General features: G+C 47.3%; 1 non-coding gene across 1 annotated transcript; it reads right to left on the minus strand.

Annotated features, from left to right (window-relative positions):
- Positions 1–2,404: 2,404 nt before the first annotated feature.
- TRNAC-ACA lies at positions 2,405–2,476 on the minus strand. The gene has a single exon. It is a non-coding gene; the product is annotated as a tRNA-Cys (tRNA).
- Between the last annotated feature and the right edge of the window lie 11,914 nt (positions 2,477–14,390).

Raw genomic sequence — 14,390 nt, forward strand, 5'->3', positions numbered from 1 at the left:
CAGACGGTTAAGTGCCGCCCCGCCCCACCCCCACCCCCCTACCATCCATTCCTGGGTTTCCCTGGAGGCTCAGATGGTAAAGAATCTGCATGAAATTCAGGAGACCTGGGTTTGATCCCTGGTTGGGAAGATCCCCTGGAGGAGGGCATGGCAACCCACTTCAGCAGTCTTGCCTGGAGAATCTCATGGACAGAGAGCCTGGCGGGCTACAGTCCCTGGGGTCGCAAGAGAGTCAGACACGACTGAGCGACTAAGCTCAGCACAGCACCACCCATTCCTACACAGCTGGTGTATCTCCTCCCCAGCACCTCCCTGGGGCTGAGTCTCTGGAGAGGGTGAAATCCAGGGTCAAGGGCTTGGGGACAGCCGGCACAGGCAGGATGTAGATGAAGGCTTACACACTGAATGCTAACCTCCTCCTCTCCTGCCACCTGACTCAGAGCTCAGGACAGTCACACTCTGGTCTGAATCAAAAAATATCTAAAAACGCCAGCTTCTGGGTTCTGCAATAAAACGGCTCCTGCAGATTTCCCTAGCATGAAAACCATGGGCACAGAACTTCCAGTCAGCTCTTCAGATCCCTTCTCTTACACTGACGGCCAAGAACCACAAGACATTTGAGGAAAAGCAACATGGAGCGATGCGGAGAAGGCGATGGCACCCCACTCCAGTCCTCTTGCCTGGAAAATCCCATGGATGGAGGAGCCTGGTGGGCTGCAGTCCATGGGGTCGCTGAGGGTCGGACACGACTGAGCAACTTCACTTTCACTTTCATGCTTTGGAGAAGGAAATGGCAACCCACTCCAGTGTTCTTGCCTGGAGAATCCCAGGGACGGGGGAGCCTGGTGGGCTGCCGTCTCTGGGGTCGCACAGAGTCGGACACGACTGAAGTGACTTAGCAGCAGCAGCAGCATGGAGGGACCAGAGACTAGACAGGGGGAGAATTCTTCAAAACACCCCTGGGCATAGTCTAAAAGCTAGGAGAGAAGACACTGTCATCATGAAAGACAGTGCTGGAGACCATAAAAAATAGTTTAGATAACTAAAAAGACTCTTTGAATCAAAGCTGGTAGGAATTAAGAAAAAATATATAGGGAATTTGGAAAATAAACTAAGGATTTTTCAAAAGTAAAACAATCAAAAAAGTAGGAAGGAGAGGAGAGAAAGGATAAAAAAGACATGATAAGAAAATTAGAGCCTGGTCAAGAAGGAATAGCATCTAAATAATGGGAGTTCTAAAGGAAGCAATGCGGGTTCAATCCCTGGGTCGGGAAGATCCCCTGGAGAAGGAAATGACAACCCACTCCAGTATTCTTGCCTGGAAAATTCCACATTCAGAGGAGCCTGGTGGGCTACAGTTAATGGTCACAAAGAGTTGGACATGACTGAACAGGCATGCACACACAGAGGAAGCAGGGGATATGGAAGGGAGAGAATGAAAATTCCAGAACCCAAGGACAGGAGTTTCCACATAAAAAGGGCCCACTGAGCGGCCAGCATAATGGCTATAAACGGATGCTGCAGCAATATACATCACCATGAAATTTCAAATTACTAGAATCCAAGAGATGATTCTACAGTCTTCTAAAGAGAAACATGTTTTCATACAAATGATCAGTAACCAGAATGGCTTGGGCTTTGCAATAGCAACACTGAAACCCCAAATGGAGGAATGCTTTCAAAGTTCCCAGGGAAAATGGCTTTCAACTGGAATTCTACACCCAGCTCAGTGTCAATCAAATGGGAGAGTAGAATAAAAATGTTTTCACTCAAGACCTGCGGGAAAAAAATCTCCCTGCCATGTTTCGTTTCTCAGCAAGCTATACAGAAAAGTTTCCCACCAAAAAAAAAAAAAAGCAATAAATCAAGAAAACAAAACAAAACAAAAAGACATGGGATACACAATATAGGAGGTGACAAAGCAGAGAGGCAAAGAGGACCCCAAGATACTTTTTAAAGGCTCTTTCTGTCTTCCAAATTGGAGTTCTTCAGAAGCTTCCAGGAGAAACCTCTTTAAGATGATGAAGCTGATAGAACGTTTAGTGTATCTGACCATTTTGAGAGGCGATTTACTAAACCAAGAAAGATTTGGAGGCTGAATTAGTAAAAATATATAGAAAAGAAAGCAAATTTTTAAAAGAATAATTAACTCCAGAGAAACCAAACTATGGTATTGTGCAGAGAAGTAAAAACTAGTTTTAGTTCACTAGGTAGCTTATGTGAAAATAGCATTTACATGAGCATAATAATGTGACAGGGAATATTGAAAGAAAGAAAGAAAGTGAAGTCGCTCAGTCGTGTCTCTTTGCAGCCCCGTGGACTGTAAGCAACCATGCTCCTCCGTCCATGGGATTTTCCAGGCAAGAGTACTCGAGTGGGTTGCCATTTCCTTCTCCAGAGGGTCTTCCCAACCCAGGGATTGAACCCAGGTCTCCTGCATTGTAGGCAGATGCTTTACCATCTGAGCCACCTGGGAAGTCCTGGGATATTAATATTAATCTAACTAAATAAATCTAATATAATAATCTAACTAAATCTGTTCATGGGATTTTCCAGGCAATAGTACTGGAGTGGATTGCCATTTCCTTCTCCAGGGGATCTTCCCCACCCAGGGATTGAACCCAGGTCTCCTGCATTGTAGACAGACACTTTACTGTCTGAGCCACCAGGGAAGAACGCAATATAATAATAAATAAATCTAACTAAATATTAATCTAACTAAAATTACTATAAAGCTGTATTGGGTGGATACAAGTGTGCATTTGCAGCTGGGGCAAATGGCAAGGTATGTGTGATATTGTTCAGTCGCTCAGTCGTGTCTGATCCTTTTCTACCCCATTGACTGCAGCACACCAGGCTTCCCTGTCCTTTACCATCTCCTGGAGTTTGCCCAAACTCATGTCCACTGAGTTGGTGATGCCATCCAGCCATCTCATCCTCTGTCGTCCCCTTCTCCTCCTGCTCCCAATCCCTCCCAGCATCAGAGTCTTTTCCAATGAGTCAACTCTTCGCATGAGGTGGCCAAAGTACTGGAGCTTCAGCTTTAGCATCATTCCTTCCAAAGAAATCCCAGGGTTGATCTCCTTCAGAATGGACTGGTTGGATCTCCTTGCAGTCCAAGTGACTCTCAAGAGTCTTCTCCAACACCACAGTTCAAAAGCATTAATTCTTCGGCGCTCAGCCTTCAGGGTCTGTGAAGAAGAGCTAAAGCCCTTTGGTCTACAGTAGGAAGCTAACATATACAGTTGACAACTGAGAAACCAGCAAGTATTATTAAGCATGCTATTTGGAGATGAACCCTCAGACTGAAACGGTTCAAAGTGGTGCCTCTAGGGAGTGGAAATTGGCTGGGGGGTGGAAAATGGTGGATTGCTATTTTGCAAAACAAGTCTTGTAGAGATCTTTGCCTTTTTAGGCTGCATGTACTGATTTGATTTTAAAAGCTAATTAAAAATAAATACTACATTAGTACAGAGTATTCAAGATGGATTGTGTTTGGACAGTCATTTTGATTCAGGTGGGTGAGGGCAGATTTCATGCACCCAAATCTCTGGTGAGAAGACTTTCTGGGTGCCTCGCCTCTATCTTGTCAAAATAAACTTTGGGTGGTAGGTGGCCGGCCAGTCTGCACACAATCTTGCCGAGCTACTGACTAAGGGAACGGTAATCTGAAAGCCTCGCACCACTGTTTATTGCAGAAGAACAAAGGAAGGGCTCGTGCAGTGCTGTTTCCTAGCTCTGCTGCTAAAACCACATTGTTTATGGTCCACCATTCTTTGAAATTTTAAAAAATCGCAACAGGATAGAAATTTCAAAGACCAGTCAAAAGGCTTCACATGCACTCAATCACTACTAAATAACATACCGACCTGATAATCTGTTCTAACACCACCACCGAGGAAATCGGAATCATGCCTTGGAGAGTTTACATCTAAACACACCTGACTTATTTACAGAAACGGACACATGCCCGTGTTTCAGCTGTACCATCCTGCTTTCTGCACTGGTCATCACACACCTTCGAGTGACTCACGGTGCTTTAGAAGTTGCATTTTCCCCAGGAAAGATTCGCTAGTATTGATGGGAGACAGGAGTTCCAGCCTAAAGTTCATAGTTTTGAACAGTTGTCTTCAGTGACCCACACCACGCTTCCATACACTCACTAGCTCCAAAGTTGTTCCTGAAGGGCACACAGAAGCAAAGTGTTTCCACCGCGTTTGACAGCTTCTATTGTGCTCTTCCATGACAGCGAAAGCTGTGTGTCAGCCTCTGTTATTGACACTCCCTGTTGTGTTTAGAAAAAAACCCAGATGCCCAGGCTACAGCCCCAGAATGCTGCATCCGGGTCTAGGGATGCACAGGTACTGGGGCTCCTCAGATGATGCTAAGCAGGAGCTCAGGTTGAGAGCCATTGACAGCTTCCCGATACACACAGGAAAGAACCCCAGGTCTTATCACGGCCCTCAAAGGCTCTGCACGACCAGTCTGGTCGCCCTGCCCTCATTCCCTGCTCACCACACTCTGGATGTGGGCGCCTCTTGGCTGTTTTTAGACCCGTGAACCCTATTCCCATCTCAAGCACCTGCTCTTGTCAGGATCCTCCAGAATGTTCTCTCCCTTTACTGTCTGAGCTCCCTTACTCCATGCAGGTCTCTGCTCAGATGTCACCATTTCAGAGAGGCCCTCCTGGGCTGCTCCTTCTAAATATTGGGCTTCACCCCTCACTCGGTTTATTTTTTGCTTCATAGCGCTTTATCAACACTTGACACATTTATTAGTTTATCTGGCCTATATCAGCGTCTGGAAAATGGGAGAAGCTTAATAAATATGTACCGTACCTATAAATGAGTGGATGAGGATGTAAGTTAAATAATGCAAACTGCCGCGCTTGATAATGTGTTTTTTCCCCAATTATACAAAACCAGTGGCTTCCAGATGCTGCCTGGTGCCAAATCGGGGAACAGCGACCCCTGCTGGAATCTGTACCCGAGTTCCAGAGAGAACAGAGTCTATTCATGCCAGTCCCAAGAATGAACCGTTTAGAAAAAAAATACATAGTGTATGATTAGACCTTCGTATGTGCATTCATGAAACATTCCTAATAAGGTATTCCCGACATTTACAAAAGCCTTTTGCTGGCACGTTGTCCAGGGTGCTTGAAAGGGTGTTCTCTCTTCTGCCATCTTGTGGCCAAACTGGGGAACTTCCAGGAGAGCAGTTTGTGATGGCATGGCTTCCCTGATAGCTCAGTTGGTAAAGAATCCGCCTGCAATGCAGGGACCTCGATTCGATTCCTGGGTCGGGAAGATCCGCTGGAGAAGGAATAGGCTTCAGTTCAGTCGCTCAGTCGTGTCTGGCTCTTTGCTACCCCACGGACTGCAGCACCCCAGTCCTCCCTGTCCATCACCAACTCCCAGAGTTTACCCAAACTCATGTCCATTGAGTCGGTGATGCCATCCAATCATCTCATCCTCTGTTGTCCCCTTCTCCTCCTGCCCTCAATCTTTCCCAGCATCAGGGTCTTTTCCAATGAATCAGCTCTTCGCATCAGGTGGCCAAAGTACTGGAGTTTCAGCTTCAGCATCACTCCTTCCAATGAATATTCAGGACTGATCTCCTTTAAGATGGACTGGTTGGATCTCCTTGCAGTCCAAGGCTTGGACTCTCAAAAGCCTTCTCCAACACCGCAGTTCAAAAGCATCAATTCTTCAGTGCTCAGCTTTCTTTACAGTCCAACTCTCACATCCATACATGACCACTGGAAAAACCATAGCCTTGACTAGACGGACCTTTGTTGGCTACCCTCTCCAGTACTCTTGGGCTTCCCTTGTGGCTCAGCTGCTGAAGAATCCACCTGCAATGCGGAAGACCTGGGTTCGATCCCTGGGCTGGGAAGATCCCCTGGAGAAGGGAAAGGCTACCCACTCCAGTGTTCTGGAGTAGAGAATCCCATGGGCTAGACAATCACAAAGAGTCAGACACAGCTGAGCTACTTTCAATTCACTTTTTTCTTTTCTGCTTAGTCAAAAGGAAGAATCTGGGCTGGGCTTGCCCAGGGCCATTTGGCAAAACACCTGTGGTCACTTAACCAGGACCCCAGTGCTATCCAGCTTCTCCGGCTTCTGTTTTTTAGAAACAGGAAGCAACCAAAGTGACAGCCTCAACTGGTGGCTTCTGCTGGGGGACAGCAGAGAGAAGTGTCTGAGGACCACCTCCCCAGAGCCCAGGCCAGCTCGAACTTTGTAGTCCCATTCTGATAGATCCCTGCACCAACTCATCACAGCTAGACTTTGATGATTCAGTAAATGCTTGCCACCCCCACGACAGCAGGCTTTATCTATTTTGTGCCCCTAGTATGTTAAACTGCAATGAGCACTGTGTAGGTGCTGACTTAGATAGTTGAAGGGATGAAATAATAATTGTATTTATAGCCCACTTACTACTTGCCATGCACTATAGGAAGCCCAAACACTTTATACACATTGTCTCCTAAATTAGGCTGACCAACCTGTCCCAGTTTGCCCAAGAATGTCCCAGAATACCCTCACCCCCAGTCCCTGACAGACAGGGACAGTTGGCCCCTGTATTAGTCAGCTTGGGCTGCCTTAAAATGCCACAGACTGTAGCTTCAACAACAGGAATTCATTTGCTTACAGTTCTGGAGGCTGGAGGTCCAAGGTCAAGATGCCATCAGGGTTGGCTTTCTGGTGAGGCCTCTCTTTCTGGCTTAGGGGTGCTGGGAGCTGGGGGGCTGGAGAGAAGGAGGGAGGGAAAGAGGGGGCAGCGGTGTGGTGGGGCAGAGAGCTTTCACTTCTTCTAAGAGCGTGAACTCCAAAGTGAGGGCTCCCTCGCTCCCTCCCAGCTGGGCCACCTGCTGTAGGTCATCAGCACGTACTGGACACACCTGGGCTGTGCTGCTAGCAGCTGAGTGGGATGTATGAAGAATTCTTTGTAGGTCTGAAAACCAAACCAAGGACCCAAGTTAAGATGGATGACCGACTGAAGGTTAGTCTTACTCCAGGTTAACCTTACTGAGGGTGAGTCTTACCGAGATAGAAATCTGCCAAACAGCAGGGGGCAGCTGGGAACGTCCTCTCTGCCCAAAGGGGCCCTTTAGGGAATGGCTCTCGGCACCTTTTTGCTGGTGATTGCAAAGCTGGGAAACCTGTCAGAGTGAGTTCTGTGAGTTGGCCTGCACCTCCCTCCTCTTGCCTGTGGTGATGGGGGCAGAGACCATTTTAGGAGCTGTGCGTGAGATGGAAAGTGTCCAGGGAAGCACTTCTTCACTCACTGCTGAGGACAGGACAGTCTCCAGGCACAAAGGCCCGCCGTCTGGACCCATCCTCTGACTCCTGCACGAGTATAAAGCTCTTAGGGCTTCACAGCAGCCTCCGGCCTTAGGAAGCACAGGGATGTGATGTCGGAGGCCTGGCAGGCTTTCTGGAGAAGTCCTGCATGTCAGGACTCAGCTCACCCCTGATCAAAGGCAGTCAGCAGGACAGAGTGCAGTGCAAGGGTGTCTCGAGGGCACCAGGACAGCAGCCTTACAGATCTGTCCCCTGTTCCCTTTAAACCCATCTATGGAGCCTCCAGGGGCTTCCCAGTTGGCGTTAGTGGTAAAGTACCCACCTGCCATTGCAGGAGACATAAGAGACGTGGGTTCAATCCCTGGGTTGGGAAGATCTTCTGGAGGAGGGCATGGCAACCCACTCCAGTATTCTTGCCTGGAGAATCCCATGGACAGAGGAGCCTGGTGGGCTACAGTCCATGGGATTGCAAAGAGTTGGACTGAAGAGGAATTAAAAAGCCTCTTGATGAAAGTGAAAGAGGAGAGTGAAAAAGTTGGCTTAAAGCTCAGCATTCAGAAAACGAAGATCATGGCATCTGGTCCCATCACTTCATGGGTAATAGATGGGGAAACAGTGGAAACAGTGTCAGACTTTATTTTTTGGGGGCTCCAAAATCACTGCAGATGGTGACTGCAGTCATGAAATTAAAAGACGCTTACTCCTTGGAAGAAAAGTTATGACCAACCTAGATAGCATATTCAAAAGCAGAGACATTACTTTGCCAACAAAGGTCCGTCTAGTCAAGGCTATGGTTTTCCCAGTGGTCGTGTATGGATGTGAGAGTTGGACTGTGAAGAAAGCTGAGCGCTGAAAAATTGATGCTTTTGAACTGTGGTGTTGGAGAAGACTCTTGAGAGTCCCTTGGACTGCAAGGAGATCCAACCAGTCCATTCTGAAGGAGATCAGCCCTGGGATTTCTTTGGAAGGAATGATGCTAAAGCTGAAACTCCAGTACTTTGGCCACCTCACGCGAAGAGTTGACTCATTGGAAAAGACTTTGATGCTGGGAGGGCTTGGGGGCAGGAGAAGCGGATGACAGAGGATTAGATGGCTGGATGGCATCACTGACTCGATGGACGTGAGTCTGAGTGAACTCTGGGAGTTGGTGATGGACAGGGAGGCTTGGCGTGCTGAGATTCATGGGGTCGCAAAGAGTTGGAGACGACTGAGCGACTGAACTTAACTGAACTGGACACGACTGAAGTGACTTAGCACGCACACACAGTATGGAGCCTCCAAGTTTCATTAGCACAAGCCAAACATTCCATCAGATGAAAATCCTGGAGCTCTGAATGGTCAGAAGTCAGCAGGATTTGGGAAGCGGGGACAAGGCGGCAGGGGCTGGAGGTGGGCTGTGTCCTCACTGACACCCCTCGGAGCCCCAGGCCAGCCGGGCTCTGTCTTATTGATCGCCTGTGATCTGGAGTGAGCTGAGCCCCTGACAGGCAGGACTTCTCCAGGAAGCCTCCCAGGACTCCGACATCACAGGATGGAGGCGACTGCAAGGAGACTTGCAGGAGGAGGGGTGGAGTAGTGGGGAGTTGGGGTTCAATGAGGATAAGTTTGTTTTGCAAGACGAAAGAAGGTCTGGAGTGGGCCGGTGGTGACGGTTGTATAGCCACATGGATGCTCATAACACCCCTGGACTCTGTAACTTCAAAATGGCTCAGTGGTGAACTTTATTTTGTATGTATTGGGTTGGCCAAAAAGTTTATTCGGATCCCCCCAAAGGGGGGGCCCTCATAGCTTATAGAAAACCTCGTATGAATATTCGTATTGGTCAACCCAGTATTTTGCCACAACTAAAAAAAAAAAGAGAGAGAACAAAACAGCCTGCTCTTCCTCTACGGCCCTCGCTGTGGCTTGCTGGCCCCTCCTCTGCGGCTCACCCCCACGCCCCACCTCCAAAATTGGCTTCCCTGCAGCTGAGACCCTGCATGGCAAGTTTCAGAGCTGATCGCCATGACACCAGAGGAGCCAGTGATGGACTCTCCCTGGTGCTGGAGGCGTGCAAAACCCAGAGCGACTGGGGAGGGGGTCCCAGTGTTTCCAGAATGTCACGAGATCTTTACAGGAGGGCCTGGCTCTCTCGAAGATGGCAAATGTGTTTAATCCTTTTCCATGTAATCCTTTGAGAGCAGGACTTTCCAGTTCCCTATACATGCCCCTCTTGCTCACCGAGGCCAGGCCCGGGGTGTCCACCTGAGTATCAGGTGAACCGCGTCTCTCTGAGGCCCCTCAGTCCGTCCCCCGCCCCCGCTCTTGGACCTGGTACACCAGCCGTGCCATCACACGTCTGCATTTAACATACAAGGAGACTGGACACCCTGGTGACGGGGAGGCAGGCGCTCGTCCCTGCTCAGACGGGCTTCGGTTCATGCTGGCCCTATGGTTGTGGACAAGTTAATTAAGCTGGTTATGCCTCAGTTTTCCTATCTTTAAAATGGGGGTATTAAGACATTCTTTAGTATTGTTATAAGGATTAAATTCATTTAATCCACACTGTCCAGTAAGCATTGGCAGTTGAGAGGCAGGTTTGTGTAGTGGTTGGTGGCCTGGGCTCTGGAGCCAGATGGTGGATGTGACCTTGGGCAGATTACCTGCTTTCTCAGTTCCTGTTTTTCCCCCTTTGTGGAATCAGAATAATAATAGTAATATACATTATAGGGCTGTTGCAAAGGCCACATGCTTGTAAACTTGACACAGTAAAGTGCTTCACAGGCCGTCTGCCCATATTCAGGGTCCAGTAAATGTTAACCACTATTATTTGTCATTTTAAAAAAAATGAAGCCACACACACACACAAAAAGTCCAGAATGCATGGCTACAATGGTTAATAAAAATCAAACTGGAACATACATTTACTGAAGTAACTTTTTAAAAATTCTAAAATAGACCACAAAATAAATATCTTAATACCCTGAAAGAAATAAAGAACCACCACCAAAAAGAAAAAAAAAAAAAAAAACAACATTATGGAGACATGTGGAAGTAAAACAAGAATAGGCTGACATTATAACCACTTTTTAAAATATTCTCCACCAAAAAGTCTATAGACAGTAAATGCTGGAAAGGGTGTGGAGACAAGGGGACCCTCCGACACTGTTGGTGGGAATGTAAATTGGTGCAGCCATACAGAGAACAGGATGGAGGTCCCTTTAAAATACTAAAAATAGAGCTGATATGTGATCTAGGAATTCCACTCCTGTGCATATATCCAGAGAAAACCATAATTTGAAAAGATACATGCACCCCAGTGTCCACTGCAGCACCGTTTACAATCGCCAGGACATGGAAGCAATCGAAATGCCCCCCAGCAGAGCAACGGATAAAGAAGATGTGGTACATGTGTACAATGGAATATTACTCAGCCATAAAAGGAATAAAAAATGCCATCTTCAGCAACAGGGATGGACCTGGAGATGATCATACTAAGTAAGTCAGGCAGAAAAAGACAAATATACGATATCACTTACATGTGGAACCTAAAAAATGATACAAATAATCTTATTCACAAAACAGAAACAGACTCACAGACACAGAAAACAAACTTGTGGTTACCAAACAGGAAAGCGGAGAGGGAGGGATAAATTGAGAGTATAGGATTAACACATGCACACTAGGATATATAAAATAGATAATCAATAAGGACCTGTTGTATAATATGCACAGGCAATTCTACTCAATACTCTATAATAACCTACCTGGATTAGAATCTGAAAAAGAATAGATATATGTATATAAATAACCTAATTACTCTGCTGTACTCCTGAAACTAACACAATATTGTAAATTAACTATATTCCAACATAAAATAAAAATTAAAAAACAAAAACAAAACAGAAAACCCCCAATATTCTGGCTTTTAGGTAAAAGCAATGAAATCCTGATATTTCCAAGGACTTCATTTCCATTTCAGACATTCTCCCAACCCACACAGGATCATACTTCAACACAGCCAACGTTAAAGTCAGTGAATTATTTTGGTTAATCACTGATCAGCCTGGAACTTAGAGAAAGGTGTAAAGCACAGAAAAATGGGGGCCAGGGAAAGGGCAGGGAAAGGGTGGATCTGGCCCCAAGTATTCCCCCTGGCCACTCCTGCCCCATGACACCTGCCACTGTTCAAAGTTTTGTGAACAAAGTCTAAAACACCCATGGTGGCTTCCATCAGTATTGATTCTGTTTGGAAGAAATGGGAAGATTACAGCGAGTTTACTCTAAAAGAAGAAAGAAAGAAAGTGAAGTCATTCAGTTGTGCCCAGCTCTTTGCAGCCCCAGACTGTAGCCCACCAGGCTCTTCCATCCATGGGATTCTCCAGGCAAGAACACTGGAGTGGGTTGCCATTTCCTTCTCCAAGGGATCTTCCTGACCCAGGGATCAAACCTGGGTCTCCCACATTGCAGGCAGACGCGTTACCATCTGAGCCACCAGGGAAGTCTAAAAACCCACCTCTAATGATCAAAGTGCCCTGGTGCCCCTCAGGCCTTCCTCTTATCCTTGAAAGGCCAATGGAGATCACGTAGTTGTGGTTCCTGCCCAACTGTAAAGCACGCTCAGTGTTAGTATCAGAGTCAATTGAGGAGCCGGTCTCCACTCAACATTTGGAGGCCTGGTGTGTGTCAGGCACCCTGAAACGAAGGACTGCAAAGACCTCAGTTTGTCTCACGTTCGTTTCGTAGGAGAGGAAAATGAGCTTTGCAAGGTGAAGAGTTGCCCATGTTACCCTGCAGTCGTAAGAAGTGTTAGGGCCAGAGTATCTTTTGAGGATTTAGGAGGAGCTTTCCTTGGATTACTGGTGGCTCAGACGGTAAAGTGTCTGTCTACAATGCGGGAGACCTGGGTTTGATCCCTGGGTCGGGAAGATCCCCTGGAGAAGGCAATGGCAATCTACTCCAGTACTCTTGCCTGGAAAATCCCATGGACAGAGGAGCCTGGTAGGCTACAGTCCATGGGGTCGCAAAGAGTCGGACACGACTGAGTGACCTCACTTTCCTCCTTGGATTATTGGCAAGAGTCGGGTAAAGAAGCTGAGTGCTCATCACTGTGACTGCTGGTTTACCCCATCAAAGGCACACTGTGTAAGCTGGGGGTAGAAATGACCAGAGAGGGAAAAGTCATAGTCCCTTAGAGCTAGTCTTCACACTAGACTTTGTCAACGAGGTCATTCAAATCCCTGCCAAATGCTCAGTTCTCAGCCTCTTCCATTTCACTCCGCTCAGTCCAAGAGATTTTAAACTGGCATTTAACAAAGAAAGGCCAACTTCTGGAAATTAAATGGACAAAAGGATACAGAGCTTCCGGTCAGAGAGCTTCTGATCCAGGGAAAGCTGGACAGCCTCAATACCCAAGGGGTGAGTGAGTGATGGAAGTGCAGAAGAGAGACAGCCAAACCGTTGTCAGGGCAACATGAACGTGTTTTTGTTCAAAACCTGCCAACCATACCTGTAGCAGGTGTGAGCAAAAATCTTAAAGGGTGTAGAGATAAGAAAGGAAGCTATGAACAAACAGATGGAACCAGCTGGGACCAAGATGGCAGCAGAATCTGATCTCTGACAGACCCTGAGTCTCATTATACACGGATTTTACTACATTAGCACCATAAGCATATTAAATGATACCCCACCAACAGCCATAACTGGACACCGAGGACCAGCATAAGCAGAGCGGCACTCCACTTCCTAGAAACAGCCCTCCCCCCACCCCCCCGGGTAGATGGCATATGTTTCCCCATCATCAGCCTCAGCCCACCTCCTTTTGTCTTTACTCTGAAATCAAATCTCTCTCGCCAGGAGGGTGAGAAGTTGATCTGTGAACTCAGTCTCCGTTTCTCCATTCTTTGGCCACTGAATAAAGTTCGTGCTCGGTCAATCTCAGCTTCAGTTACTCTACGTGTCTACTTGAACCCACCTTGGTCAAGGGCTCAAGCAGGGTCCGTGCGACTCAAAGTGAAGGGAAAGTTGCTTCATCGTGTCCGACTCTTTGTGACACCATGGACTTCTGAACGGAATTCTCCAGGCCAGAATACTGGATTGGGTAGCCTTTTCCTTCTCCAGGGGATCTTCCCAACCCAGGGATCGAACCCAGGTTTCCCACACTGCAGGTGGATTCTTTACCGGATGAGCCACAAGGGAAGTCCAATGCAACTTCAATCAGTAACAAAACTGAGGGACAGGACAATTGTTGGAGGAGATGGCCTAGATCCCAAAGATGAAGGGAACTTGGCCAGGAGGGGGGTGTGAGTGAGGGTGGGTCGGGACTAAGTGTCTCAGGATCTGATTTTTTTTTTTTTTGCCTTTGATGGGAAAGAGAACCTACTGCATTCCAGGAGACAGAAGCTGGTGGATTACGGTGAGTGGAGAGAAAGGTGACATATCCATGGAAGAAAGAGCCTCCTCAGTTGAGAATGGGGACTTGCTCTGAAGGACTGAAGAGATTCCTCAGCAAGCTTTGCTCATTGCATTCGCGTTTCTCACTCTGGACTTTGTCTCTGCGTCGTCTCCCCTCCACTATCCGATGATCAGCTTGTGCAGAGGCGTCTCAGAGATCCAAGCTCCAAACCCAGGAACCAGTGCCTACATTCACAGCTGGGGGCACGTCTGAAATAAACTGTTGCTTGTTCCTTTCCGGAGTGTCAAGGCAGACTCGTTCTGGGTCTGACACCTGGGAATGGTTGTATGATAAGTATCTATAGGATGGACTGGGCAGGGAGTATTTACAGTATTTTGGAACGATTTTTATTCAAGCAGAAAAATGCTCACGAGTATTGAGATAAACCCTTTGAGATGGTACAGAAATATGCACATAGGAAGATTCTAACAGTAAAAGAGAAGTGTAGGTTAGAGATGCCCATGAGAAAAGCAGGCCCCAAAGAAGCAAACCTTGACATTTCCTGTTTCTGGAATTTCCTGTATGTGGGCCTTGCTTTGTTCGTGCTTTTGCCAACTTTTGATGAAATTCCAATGAGCGGGCACCGCTTGTATAGTCAGGAAGCACACTAACGATTTCTTGCCCTGCCCCCCCAGTCCACAGACACTTAC

This window comes from Oryx dammah, unplaced genomic scaffold, assembly GCF_014754425.2.
Source record: "Oryx dammah isolate SB20612 unplaced genomic scaffold, SCBI_Odam_1.1 HiC_scaffold_24, whole genome shotgun sequence".
Taxonomy (NCBI): Eukaryota; Metazoa; Chordata; class Mammalia; order Artiodactyla; family Bovidae; genus Oryx; species Oryx dammah.